Below are 11,942 nucleotides of genomic sequence, written 5' to 3'. Positions count from 1 at the left end.
GTTCTTTTAGCATTTGTTCTAGAGCTGGTTTGGTGGTGCTTAAGTCTCTTACCTTTTGCTTGTCTATAATGTTTTTGATTTCTCCATTGAACCTGAATGAGATCCTTGCCGAGTAGAGTAATCTTGGTTGTAGATTCTTCCCTTTCCTCACTTTAAATATATCACACCACTCCCTTCTGGCTTGTAGAGTTTCTTCTGAAAAATCAGCTGTTAACTTTATGGGAGTTCCCTTGTATGTTATTTGTCATTTTTCCCTTGTTGCTTTCAATAATTTTTCTTTGTCTTAATTTTTGTCAATTTGATTACTATGTTTCTCAGCGTGTTTCTCCTTGGGTTTATCCTGCCTGGGACTCTCTGCTCTTCCTGGACTTGGGTGACTATTTCTTTTCCCATGTTAGGGAAATTTTCGACTATAATCTCTTCAAATATTTTCTCGGGTTCTTTCTCTTCTCCTTCTGGGACCCCTATAATGAAAATGTTTTCGTGTTTAATGTTGTCCCAGAGGTCTCTTAGGCTGTCTTCATCATCTTTTCATTGTTTTTTCTTTATTCCGTTCTGCAGCAGTGAATTCCACCATTATGTCTTCCATGTCACTTATCCATTCTTCTGCCTCAGTTATTGTGCTATTGATTCTTTCTAGTTTATTTTTCATTCCAGTTATTGTATTATTCATCTCTGTTTGTTTGTTCTTTAATTCTTCTAGGTCTTTGTTAAACATTTCTTGCATCTTCTTGATCTTTGCCTCCATTCTTTTTCTAGGTCCTGGATCATCTTCACTATCATTATTCTGAATTCTTTTTCTGGCAGGTTGCCTATCTCCACTTCATTTAGTTGTTTTTCTGGGGTTTTATCTTGTTCCTTCATCTGGTACATAGTCCTCTGCCTTTTCATCTTGTCTCTCTGTGAATGTGGTTTTTGTTCCACAAGCTGCAGGATTGTAGTTCTTCTTGCTTCTGCTGTCTGCCCTCTGGTGGATGAAGCTATCCACTAAAGTGTTTTTTTGTTTTGTTTTGTTTTTTTCATATTTTTGGATAAGACACACAATTTTTCATAAGTTTCAAATGACTTAAGTTTTGAATGAACTTTCCCCTTCTGATATGAATTACCTCCTTGAAGTTTGCATGTCAACGAATGGCTCTAGATCCTAGAGAAGATGGAGGTAAGAAATCTTTATCACCAAGGCACATATTAAGTGCAGGACAATTCTATTTCCAATGTCCTGATCTTTCAAGTATTTTGAGAGGAATAGGTGAGATGTGGGCGATTGGAAAAAAAAAAAGAGCAGGTGAACTTTGAACTTCTAGAGCCATACGTTTGTCCCTGCAGAGATTTGCCAGACAAAGACAGTTGTTCCCACCTCCCCAATTTTGGGTTGTAGTTTTTGTCTTAGGTACCTTTTCTCTCTTTAATTTTTTACTAGCCTTTAGCAACAGATCTTTCAATGATACTATTTTGGAGTTTCAAAAACTTATGAAGCCTTTTGCATTCTAATTAAAATAGGTATTCCATTCTTTTTGTTTGATTTGGGATCCCTTGCTTTTAAGTGCACTTTTTAAATGATCTTATCTGTTTGGAAAGTTCCTCATAATGGCCATTGTAATTCTAGACTGTTTTTAGTAAAATTGTCCTCTCCTGTTAGCTGTCTGCAGCTTTTGGGATTTTAGTTGTTGAGCATAAAATAAGCAGGTGTGCTGGAAGATGGCATGCTGAACTCTTGGGATATAAAGGATCCCATTTCTTGAATCAAGGCTTTTGATTCTCTCAGAGCCAAACTGTTAGGGAACTATTGACCAAAACCACCTGCCTTGGCTAGGCCCACTTGTCTGAGTTGTCTCACAACAGGAGGTCCCAATAAGGAACATGGTTGATGCTGCTACTAACCAGGAGAATTAGGGAGGGGCCAAAAGTGGGAGGAGATGACCAACCTCCCAGAGTCCTTCTCACTGGAATCCATCTTTACTGAGAGATGCGTGTGCCAGCAGGATGAACCCTGAGTCAGACCATGGGCCAAGCAAGATGATTGGCCAGAGACAACCTGGAAACTAACCCCATTACCATAAAACCTGATACTGTGAGCCACGTGGCAGAGCAGTCCTCCTGGGTTCCCTTACCCTCCTGCTCTCTGCCTGGGCACCCCTTCCCAATAAAGTCTCTTACTTTATCAGCGTGTGTGTCTCCTCAGGCAATTCAGTTTCGAGTGTTAGACAAGAGCCCACTCTCTGGCCCTGGAAGAGGTCCCCCTTCCTGCAACAACTGGTGACTCTGGTGGGACCCCTTTTTCACTATGACTGACATCCTGACCACTCGGGGTACTCAGGGACTAGCTTGCCACTGACAGACCAGACCTAGCGGCTCCTACCAGGACCATTTTGTCCCTGTTCTCCCTCCTGATGTGGATGACTGGCCAGAATGCCCCGACTGGGTAAGGAACAAGTGACTTTGTTGAACTCTTTTCACTTCCCTCTTTTCAACCCTTTCTATCCTACCCTCCTTTCTTCTATCCTGGTCCTGGATGCAGGAGTCTGGATGAAGGGCCTTGGTTATCTGAGGGCTGGAGCCTGATCAGCTCCAGTGGGCGGAGAAATCAAATTACCTAGTATCTGGTTTCTGGTTTCTGATAGGGCAAGTTCCCCTCCTACGTTCCTGGAAGCACAGGGAAAAGTCTCATAATGCCTAGGCATCTGGTCTGCAGGTGGTAGGAGATATCTGTAAGGCCACCACTTTTGTCCCTCCTCCTTCTCCTCTTCTTTCAACCTGACCTCCTTTCCTCCCTTTGAAATCTTTGAATACCTGAAATATTTCTGTTTACTCTGTCAGTACTCAGATCTGAAGTTCTGTGTCTCTGAAGGAAGTTTTCTGAGAGACTGCAATCTTGTATTTAAAGGAGTGTCTGATTAGGACAGCCTTGCCTGTGTGTGTTTTATACTTTGTGTTCTGTGTTGTGATTTGTGATGACCATTCTGCCTTATGAAATGGAAATTCTGGTTCTGTTCCACTGTGGAGCCCTCTTGGGAGAATTTTGTCTGACTGGAAAGATTTTAGCTATGAGCCTATGACTAAAAAAAATATGATATTTTATCATAACACTGTGTGGCCACAATATTCTTTATACTCCAGAGAAAATTGGTTTAGGTGAAACTCTTGAAAATTCCACAACTGGCTCTTTTTTGCATATACAGTTAGAAAAGGCAAGCTTGATGAAACGTCTTTTCAGAATTGTGACACCGAGGGACAAGTCTTTCTAGAAGAACTTGCTTTTCTCTCCCTGTGCCTTGAGACCAGGGCTCTCAGGAGCACTTATTTTATCTAGACCATCTCTAATTCCTGAGACTGAGGAGGAAAAAAAATAAAGAAACAAAACAAACAAACAAGCAAAACTGGGTAAGAAGTCTTTTTAAATTTTACTTATTCCAACTGTAATTTATAAGCTAGTCAGTTTTATATTGTAATACCTGATTCATGACTAAGTTTAGAAAATGAAGCTATGAGATCTCTGGTCGTGTTTGTCTATATATCTGTGTGCATTATAGATATGTCCTTACCTTTGGATGGTATTATCAAAATTAATTTGTCAATGAGCTCTAATTAATTGCTTAAAGGAAGTTAAGTGCTTATATAAATTCTCAAAAATACAGAAGGTAACTGGTCAGAATTAATTTCAGGTCACATGAACTGGGAAATATTCAGTATTAAATTAATATCTGGTATTAAAATTTGTTTGTTAATTTAATTAATATAGAAATGTCTTTAGAGTCATCAACATTAAGTATAATACCTTTATTGTACCTAGGTTTAACAGAAGTCAAATAAAGCCTTATTATATCTGCTATAAATCTGTCAACAAGGAAAGTAACTCAAAATTAAAAAAAAAAAAACTTTTAAGAAAAGTAAATGTAAATGAGATAAGGGCTTTTAGGTAAACTCTATAGGAATAGTTATGTTTTAGAAATGTCTACTTGAGGATCATCTCTCCAGATATTTGGTAACATGAAATTTTAGAGTTATGCTAAGTTAAATGATGGAAGTTTGTTGAATAGCTGGGTCATTCCCAAATAAAATAAGATGCTGAGACATCAATTACTAAACAGGAAAAGAAGGTATTTAGGACTATTAATGAATATATTTGGTGCCACCCTGAAATGTTCTCTATAAGAAAGCAAATGTTTTTAGAAATTATCACTGGTATTTATGTTCACCAATCTACAGAATGCTAATGTAAAAGATGGTTCATAATTGCTTACTTCTTAGTTTTCACTAGAAATCAAGGTTTTTAAGAGTTGAGGACTCTAATTTAAACAGGTAATTAAAGCTAATAAAAATAATAAAGGAAACATTTCAGTATACAGTAGGAAAGTAGGATGTGTGCTTTCAGTAAAGAAGGTATGAGGAATGGAATTACTTTTTATTAAGGGAAAAGAAAGTAAGTCTGTCTTAGAGCTGGTTGTCTCTGGATGGGAGAAAATAAGGAATGAACTAATATCAACACAGAAAGTGATGTAGGGTTTGTGGATGGTCAAGATTGGCTGGGTTTAGATTGAAATTAATTAAATAAGTGAATTTTGTTAAAAGCAATCTGGTACAAGACTAGATTTGGTTTTCTCTCTCTATTAAGAGGACAAAGTGTCCTTAGAATGCTGCTTTTAATAACAGATTATGTGAATTTCTGCGCCTTTAAGTGATCTGTATTTGCTTTTGAGTTCTCTTGTAACTTTGGTTAGGTTAGTATATAGTGGGGAAGACACAAAAGGAAGGATGTCCAATCAAAAGTCTACCACAATCTTCAAAGGAAGGAAAAATTTTAAAAATCTAAATAAACTAGGATCAATGGGGATTGAGAGGTGAGTATGGACTTGAATAATATTTATATGAGTGAATCCACTGGTCTAGATGACTGATTTGGATGTGAGAGAAAGAAAGAGTAAAAGATGTCCTTGAGGAGTCTATCTTGGGTGATTTGGGACTGAAGGTATTGTGGCAGTGATCACATGGAGAAAGAGAAAGACAACCTGCTCATGAAATCCCTTCCTGATCAGAGCAATGTTTGGTGTTCAGATATTTTCTTGTTGATATGAATATTGATCACTGTTATTCAGATAGGAAATTCAGATGGAATTGGAAAAAATATTAAACATCTGGTGTATCTCTGTACCACTGTCATATTTTTAAAAGACAGTATGGCTTTGAAATCTTGATGCTGAGATCACAAAGCAGGCCCTTAAAATAACAACTGTCTTTGGCTGAGCCTTTTTAAAGAAATGACTCCCAGCTTTCCATGTTTATGAACTCCTTCATGGACCGTCACGGCAACTTATTTTTCTGGTTTCAGCCCGTCTCTACGAGTTCTCCACTTTTATGTGTGTCTTACTCAAGCTAAATTACATGTGTGACTTGGCAAGTCTTAGGTATGTGCCTGTTAGTGAGGTAACACTGCCACCTAGCATTTGAAGGGGATCTTTGTTGTCTTCTAACAATAGAATCCCAGTGTCTCCTACACCAGGCATCATTGCCAGAACTCCTACCTTGAAAAGAGCTGTTTATGAATAATTAACATTGCAACTGAAGAGCTTCTCATTTTTACTTCAATATTTTGGCGTGCTGTGCTAAATGTTTGGAGTGTCTGTCACTGGAAAGTGCCAGAGAGAAGTCAGGACAGTTGTGTATTTGTGTGTATGCTGTGCATGCACAGATATTCTACTTCAGGATGGAGAGAAGGAAAGGGAGGGTGGGAGGGAGCCTGCAGAGCGTGGGAAAAATAAAAAAAACAAAACGCAGGTGGACTTGTGCAGGATCTAGCAACAAATCACCAAAGAATCGAATAGTTTGTGAGGAGTGGGTGGTGGTGGGGGCAGAGAGGATGTAGGGAAATGAATGAAAATGGCAGGAGAGGAAATGGCATAGGCGGGAACAAGGAAGGAAAATGTAAATATTTGAGACATCAAGAAGGAAGAACATTTCAAGATCTTTCTCTCCTCCTCTTCCCCTCTTCCTCCTCTTCCTCTCTCCCTCCCCCTCCTCCTCATCCTCTTCCTCCTTCTCTCCTCTCCCCCTCCTCCTCCTTCTCACTCTCACTCTCTCTTCCTCCCTCCCTCTCTTTCTTATCACTCTCTCTCATCTCTCACCTCTCATCACTCTTTTGGCTGAATGCAGAAGACTCTTGCAACTTCCTAGGCATACTGCCTAGAACCAGCATTTCTTGGTCAAGACCTGATTTTTTTTTTTTTTCTGATGTGTATTTCTTGGGTTTGAAATGTCTTTTGTGTGCTTCGTTAGTTTTTATGTGTGTGATGCATGAATGGAAAATAGACAGGTGTTCAGGTTCAGTTGTTATTGATCTTGTCTAAAGGGACCTAGAGGTTCTGAACTCCTGGAAAATACCTGTTCTCAAGATTTTGCAGAGATCACAGAAATATGCCCTTTGTGCATCTAGGTTTCTGGCAAAGACTTTTCAAAAAGCTGATCTTACATGGTGCTTTGAGCTGTGTTTGAGAACACTGTTTCTCCCTGCTACCCTCTGCTGTGACAGTTTGATGTTTCAAGTCTTTAAAGGTTTGCTTTAGGGAAATGTTTATGCATCTGAAAGAAATTGTTCAGGTCCTGATTCCTATGGTGTTTTCTTACCAGTAACAACCCCACACCAAACCGCCAATTTGTCACTGTCTGACTTCCTTCCTGGGTGGCTGCCTTTTTTCTTTTCTTGCTTTTCTCCTTTCTACACTTTCTTCAGGATAAACATCCTCTTACTTTAATTACTAACATTCATATCTCCTGCTTCTCATAATATGTGTTTGCGAGTATGTCCGTGTCTTGGGCAGCCATGAAGGAAGAACTGCTTCTACTCCCAAGACCTGGCAAATTCCCCTAGTAAGAGTCCAGTCAGGGACAGAATTCAGGTAAATAGAGTCACTGGGCTGTTTCTGTTCCCTACACTGACTTTTTCTTCTCCTTCTCCTCCTATAGCTGTCCTTGGATTCTGTATTTGCAGTTTCCTACCAAAATAGCTCAGCATTTGACTCTCCTAATGTTTGAGAAAGCCATTAACAAGATCAAGTCCAGAACAATCCTTTTCATCAAGCCATGCCACATTATTCTACATACTGTTTCATTTTCAAATAGGCTAATGTATGTATGTTACCTTTTATATATTGCATTTCATTAGGCCTTTGTCTTGGGCTAGCATCACCCCCTCATCACCTTGTGGCTATGGAACGCTCAGAAGTAGAACCGTATGTGCCATGCTTGCTGCCCTACTGTGCTACCTTCATCTTATTCCATGAGCAGCAAGACTTTCTCCATGCTGGGCTTCCCTCCTTCACCCCTGTAATCTCTGTGTAAAAATTTCACATGAACCCAAACTCCTATAAGCAGGGCTGCAGCAGGACCAGCTGGCAGCAGAGTTGCATCAGACAGCACAGTAGTAAGAATTAAAATCATTCGTCTTCTTTCTTTCCATTGGCAGCCAGGGGAGAGCTGGGGGTGGGGAAAGGTTATGAATCACAGCATTTCCAAGGCGACCACAGAGAAAAGGAAGAAGGTTGGGGATTTGGGAAGATAGTGATACAGGTTAAGATATGGGTCAGGGGTCTCTACCTTTTTTGCATGGTAGTTCTGCACTTGTATAATTTATACTCCTTTCAGATAAATGTATTCCATGCTTGCAGTCTGGTAATGCAGCAACATAGTTTGCTTTCTGAACAGTGCTGCATAGATTTAACCCTTTGCAAAACCACTCGGACTCCTCTTTGTGTTGACTGAATCTGGTGATATATTGATTAATTTAAGAAGCAGATCTTCTTTTATGATTTTGGGAAAAATCCATTGATTTAAATTACGGTTTCAGATTTTCGAATACTTGTTTAGCATTGTGCTAAATTGTGGGGGGCGGACATGACAACAAGTAGTCCTCTCTTTTTCTTTCCTTTCCCTCATCCCCCATACTCAGGATTCTAAACACTGTATGTCTCGGTGCCTATGAATCGCTCAGACAATAAAATGTTTATAACTGAGCTCCACTCAGTGAAGTATGTATCTGTTATGAAAAAAGATTGCTAGTTGGAGCTGGAGATTTACAATAGACACCCACAGGAAGGCATCCTGGTGCAAATCACACTAGGACATAGAGCTCTTCATATTGAATTACTCCAAGGAGCCATTTAGAATGATCAGGTCTTAAAGACAACACAGAATTCAGAGAGAAATCCTGCGAAGATTATTTTGTACATGATATTAAAACCAAGTGTTAATTTTTCTCTTCAATCTCACGCAGATGTCAGGGTCTATCCTGAAATACAAAAATGGAGAGGCCTTATAGTGTTTATTTTATAATGTCTTTTTTTTCTTATTTATTTGTTAGACACCCTTAAAAAGGAGAGCTGTAAGCACAGAACATAAAATTGGGTGTAATTTAAACCTCAGGGGTTAATAGTGGGTTCCTTCTTTATTTAAGCTTCTTAATGTTCCTGAGCTTCCTTTTCCTAATCTACGAAATGGAATGAGGGTGCTTTCAGATCCTTAGTTACAAATGAAATTATAGATATTTATGCTCTTTTCTGCAGTTTAGTTATGTTTCTCACATCACCCTTCTCCTCCATAACATATGCATATATAGCACTTTTTAAATGCAGATGGCACAGTTTTTAGAGCTATAGAATGAAGGTAATATTTATCTCAGAATTTCTATAGCTCTGATTACCTAAATATGCTAATAGAAAAATTAGGCTAAGAAAAAGACTGTAACTAAGCAAGATATTCTCATAGTCACACAGGGTATCGAAACTTCAGAAAGTGTATTAACCAACCTACAATTACTTGGGAGAAAGGCAAAAGGAAACAAGGTGTAAAAGATTGTTTTTACATATTTTGTCCTTTGCCATAATATTTGCAAAAGGTAAATATCTGAAAATAGGAAGACGTACTAGACTTAGTTTATAAGCTGCCCCAGATACACATTTCCCTTGTTTTCTGGTTGAACAGTATTAGAAGACTATCATCTGTGGGTCTCTCACAATTCATCAAGTCTTGTGAGCAGAGACACTGACTGCCTTTGTTCCAGAGATGGAGACAGTGTCTCCCTGCAGAGCAAAAGGCCGGTTTGCTTAGTGTCCATTATAAATAAGGATATGTCTCTCTCCAGGGCAAAGGTCAGGCAAGCTTATTGCCCATTATAAAAGATTTGAGTTCCCTAAGCTTTGAGTTATTCTCCTAAAGTGCAACCTACCGTGTATCAAGTGTAACCTGACCCTGTTCAAGTCACCCTGTGGGAATTGGGGCTCAGGGAAATGCACAAATGCTGGCATTCTGGTTAATGTTATCACTGCCAGTAATAAAGTCCCAGCATTCTCATGTTTTCTGCCAACATCCATGAGGCAGCTAACTGGTTAACTGAGTAAAATCTCAGACCCTTCACTGTTCTTGATAAGCAGCAACTTGTCCTTTTCCCTTGGTTCTAAGTCCCGCTAACCTCACCATTATAGACTATTGAGCTCTAGGTGGTACTGGCTAAGAGCTCAAACTTTGTCAACTCCAACTTTGTCAGCTCCAGCTGGACTGGGGCTCTAGAGGCAGCTACTTGGAGAGACCAAGTGACTCAATGCAGACGTTCAGGAAAGTTAATGATCCATGGGATGAACTTTGCTGGAAGGCAGAACAGGGTCAGGGAGGGAGCCTACAAAAAAATGCATCTCACACTCTCCTCTTGGAGAGCCTTCTCTGCGATGAAGTCTTCTCTTATCCCCTCTCTAAAGATAGTCCGGATGGCAAGCCCACTAGTGTCCCTCTTCTTATTTGTTTCTCCTCCTTACTTCCCTTGCTCCTTTTCCCCTCATTTCTGCTTCTCTGAGATTTGATTCTTCAACAAATAGTAGCATACAAGCTACAGGATTTGTTTTCTAGAAAACCTGGGTTAAGAGAGAAGTTTAGAGTACTTGCACCTCAACCCTGAATTTTTGCAATTAAAGTAACTGTGAAACAAAATTGTATTAACAGAAGGCAAATATATTTGAAAATTGGTTAGCTGTCCATGTGAGCTCTTTAAGCATGAGAAATCTGGCAGAGGTCAGTCTACACAGTAGCCTCCTCTCAGGCACAGCAGCAGGGCCAGCCATCTTAAAGCTGTTATGTTCATCTTCCTATAATTGAAAACACTGTCAAATAATATTCATAATCGCTAACTCTCTGCAGCTTTAGAAATCAAGACTTGACATAATACATTACTATTACTATCATTTTCATTGTTTCTTAAAATGACTGTGACCAATACAATACATAAAGAGGATGAGCTACTGACTTGTTTAGAGGAAATCTTTGATTCTGGATTCCAGGCAGATCTAGATATCATGGTTTTAGTACTGTGTTCAGATTCTGTTTGACATGGATGAGATTTGAGAATTAATGCCCAAGATGCAGATCATCAGAGGAGGGAAAAGAGGACCTGTAGAGATCAGGGGTTAGAAGATGGACTTAATGTTTGATAGATAGACATGGGTTCAAATGCTACTTTTATCACTTCCTAGCTTTCAGTATTTATCAAACACCTTCATGTGCTGTTATGTGTTGAACTGTATCCCCCCTCCCCCCTCACGAAAATTTATATGTTGATATTCTGACTCCTAGTACCTCAGAATGTGACCTCATTTGGAAATAGGGTCATTGCACATGTAATTAGTTAAATTAAGATGAGGTCATTAGGATGGACCCTAATCAATTTTGACTGGTGTCTTTATAAAAAGAGGACATTGGAAACACAGATATATACATTGGGAGAATGCCATGTGAAGAGGAAGGCAGGGATCAGGGTGATTCTTCTACAAGCCAAAGAATGCCAAATTGCTAGAAAACCTCTTAGGGAAGAGGCATAGAATAGATTGTTCCTCACAGACCTCAGAAGGAACCAACCCTTCCAAGACCTTGATCTCAGACTTTCAGCCTCCAGAACTGTGAGACAATACATTTCTGGTGTTTAAGCCACCCAGTTTTTGGTACTTTGTTACTGCATCCCTAAACAACTCATACATGTGCTCTGTGTCATGCTAAAATCTATACATAGAGAAGTGAACAAAATACAGACATAGTACCTGCTCTCATAGTACTTACAATCTAGTATGAAATAATAAATAAAATATAACTATAAACTTTCTTAGGAAAGAAACAAAGAGGATGCTATGAGAGAAAATTGGTGATGGGGACCAGTGGTTACCTTAGAGAGTAACATTAGGAACGTTTTCTCAATCAGGATGTAACATCTAAACTGAGACCTTCCATTCAAAGAGTTTTGAGGTTGAGAGGCTGAAGTGGGAGAGATAGCACCTGTGTACACCCAGAGACCAGGGAGAATTTAGAATACACCAAGAACTAAAAAAAGGAAACATCTCTATCCTGGTGAGTCAGGGACGAAGGGTAAAAGATAAATTAGAAGTATATCGAGGCCACATCATGCAGTTATCCAGATGGAAACCATTTAAGGACTTTAAACAAAGAAGTTATAGGATCCATTGTACTTGTAAAAGCCTCATTCTGGCTTTTGTGTAGAGAACAGATGGGGAAATACAAGAAAGAAAGTGGGTAGATCAGTTGCAGATCTATCCTAGCTAAGGTGAAAGCATTAGAGACGGAGCAAAATGGACAGTTGACAGATTTCATTTGAAGAAAGAATTAATAAAACTTGATAACTATTGGGGATAGAGGAGTGAAGGAAAAGAAAAAATCAAGATGACTTCTAGGTTGTTGGCTTGAGCACACAAATGGGCAAATAGTGGTGCCATTTGCTGAGAGAGAAAATGGAGGAAGAAACAAGTTTGCATTCTTGTGTGTGAAAAAAGTTAAAATGAGACAAAGGAGAAGAATCAAGAATTTAGTATTATAAAGTTGAGATCCCTTGAGGCATTAAGCAGAAATGTCAACTGAGCAAACTGTGTATAAGCTTTGTCTTTAACACAGAGATCTGGGCT

The sequence above is a fragment of the Eubalaena glacialis genome, chromosome 6 (genome assembly GCF_028564815.1).
Source record: "Eubalaena glacialis isolate mEubGla1 chromosome 6, mEubGla1.1.hap2.+ XY, whole genome shotgun sequence".
NCBI classification, from domain to species: domain Eukaryota; kingdom Metazoa; phylum Chordata; class Mammalia; order Artiodactyla; family Balaenidae; genus Eubalaena; species Eubalaena glacialis.
The sequence above is the reverse complement of the archived record's forward strand: the minus strand, read 5'-3'. Positions refer to the sequence as shown.